At 44.0% G+C, this 2,103-nt stretch overlaps 1 pseudogene; it reads left to right on the top strand.

The window, feature by feature from the left end:
* Nucleotides 1–343: 343 nt before the first annotated feature.
* LOC114210446 (ras GTPase-activating protein-binding protein 1 pseudogene) lies at nt 344–1,734 on the top strand (annotated as a pseudogene).
* Nucleotides 1,735–2,103: the final 369 nt, after the last annotated feature.

The raw sequence follows: 2,103 nt of genomic DNA, 5'->3' as shown, positions 1-2,103 counted from the left end.
ACCCCATTACATAAGGATTAAATCACGTCATATACATGACATATTCACTACAGGGCTTTAGCACATAGCAGAAGCCCCCCAAATGGTAGCAATTATTATAACTGAAATAACATTGAAGTCACATTTGTAATCACCATTCACCAAAAGAGCCATATTAACTAGAAGAGATAAAGTAGTTAGGAATTTTTTTTTTAAGAGATGAGTCTTATATTAGGCCCAAAGGTTGTGTAGAATTTTCACAGAGGCAGACACAGTGGTGTGAAGGGATTTTGCCTTCTGCCATGCTGTGGAGCAAAGCTTGTTCCACTCCTGCTCAGCTGCACAGGTTGAATTGACCAAAGAAATGGTTATAGAGAAGCCTAGTCCCCTGCTGGTGGGGCGGGAACTTGTGAGGAGGTATTACACACCACTGAACCAGGCCCCAGCAAGCTTCACAGATTTTATGGAAGGAACTCTTCTTATGTCCGTGGGGGATTGGATTCAAATGGAAAGCCAGCAGATGCAATTTAGGGACAGAAAGAAATCCATAGCAAAGCGATATCACAAAACTGTACCAATTGCCACACTAAGATTCATCATGTTGATGCTCATGCCACTCTGAATGATGGTGTGGTGGTCCACGTGCTGGGGTTGCTCTCTAATAACAACCAGGCTTTGAAGAGATTCATGCAGACATTTGTCCTCCTTGCTCCTAAGGACGCTGTTGCAAGTAAGTTCTACATTCACGATGTTTTCAGATACCAAGATAAGGTCTTTGGTGGCTTTGTCACTGAGCCTCAGGAGGAATCTGAGGAAGAGGCAGAGGAACCTGAAGAAAGACAGCAGACACCTGAAGTGGTACTTGATGATTCTGAAACTTTCTATGATCAGACTGTCAGCAATGACTTGGAAGAACATTTAGAGAAACCTGTTGCTGAACCAGAACCAGAGCAAGAAGCTATGTCTGAAATCCAACAGGAAAAGTCTGAGCTAGTATTGGAAGAACTGGCTCCTGAGGACACACAGAAGTGTTCTTCCCCAGCACGCACAGACATAGCTCAGACCATATAGAAGACTTAAGGACATTTTCTTGGGCATTGGTGACCTTCCACTCAGTGGAGCTGTTCCAGTTACTGGGATACCACCTCATGTTTTTCAAGTACCAGCTTCACAGCCTTGACTGGAGTCTAAGTCTGAATTTCAGATTCCACCACTGAGGCCTCAAAAGGATCAAAGAGTGTGAGAACAACAAGTAAGTATTCCTCCCCAGAGGGGACCTAGACCCATCCGTGAGGCTGGTGAGCAAGGCGACATTGAACCCCAAAGAACTGTGAGACACCCTGATAGTCACCAACCTGCCCCATGAAGTGGACAAATCAAAGCTTAAAGATTTTTTTTCAAAGTTATGGGAATGTGGTGGAGCTCTGCGTTAACAGTGGCAAGAAATTACCCAGTCTGGGGTTTGTTGTGTTTGATGATTCTGAGCCCCCTAGCCTCAGGCCCATCATGTTCAGAGGTGAGTTCCATCTGAACATGGAAGAAAAGACCTGGGAAGGGGACTATCGAGATAATTGCCTGTGGGGACCTAGAGGCCCTAGGGGTCAGCCGGGTAGTGAACTGAGCGGCCCTCCCTGTGGAGGCACGGTGCAGAAACCAGGATTTGGAGTGGGAAGGGGAATTATTCCAACGCAGTTAACTGCCCCGCACTGGTCTTCAGGCAGCACTATAAATCCTCCAGCTCCTGCCAAACGGTGAATTTCTTATACCAGCATTTGGTGTCCTGGACTATGAACCTTAGTCTACAATAAACTGCTTAAATTTGTACAATTTTACTTTCTGTGTTAATGATGGATGCCCCCTCTCCCTCCCTTCCTTCTCCTCAACTTTTAGCCCTTCACTTCCAATTTTGTGGAATGACATTTGAGGAAAAACACATTTTTAAAGATTTAAGGACTGAATTTCCTTGCTTCACTTTAGCATATACAGACTGGATTTTTTTTTAACAGCAGTTTCCCCAAAGGATGTGTCTTGCTTTTTATTTACATTTGGTATGCTTCATTCACTGGAATATTTCTTATGTTCTATGTGTTTCAAAAGTCTGTGAGAAACACAGAATTTGATAAA

This window comes from Eumetopias jubatus, unplaced genomic scaffold, assembly GCF_037043125.1.
Source record: "Eumetopias jubatus isolate StellerSeaLion01/CBP00866 unplaced genomic scaffold, mEumJub1_p1.0 scaffold_12, whole genome shotgun sequence".
Taxonomy (NCBI): domain Eukaryota; kingdom Metazoa; phylum Chordata; class Mammalia; order Carnivora; family Otariidae; genus Eumetopias; species Eumetopias jubatus.
Note: the sequence above shows the minus strand (reverse complement) of the source record. Positions and strands in the feature narration are given on the sequence as shown.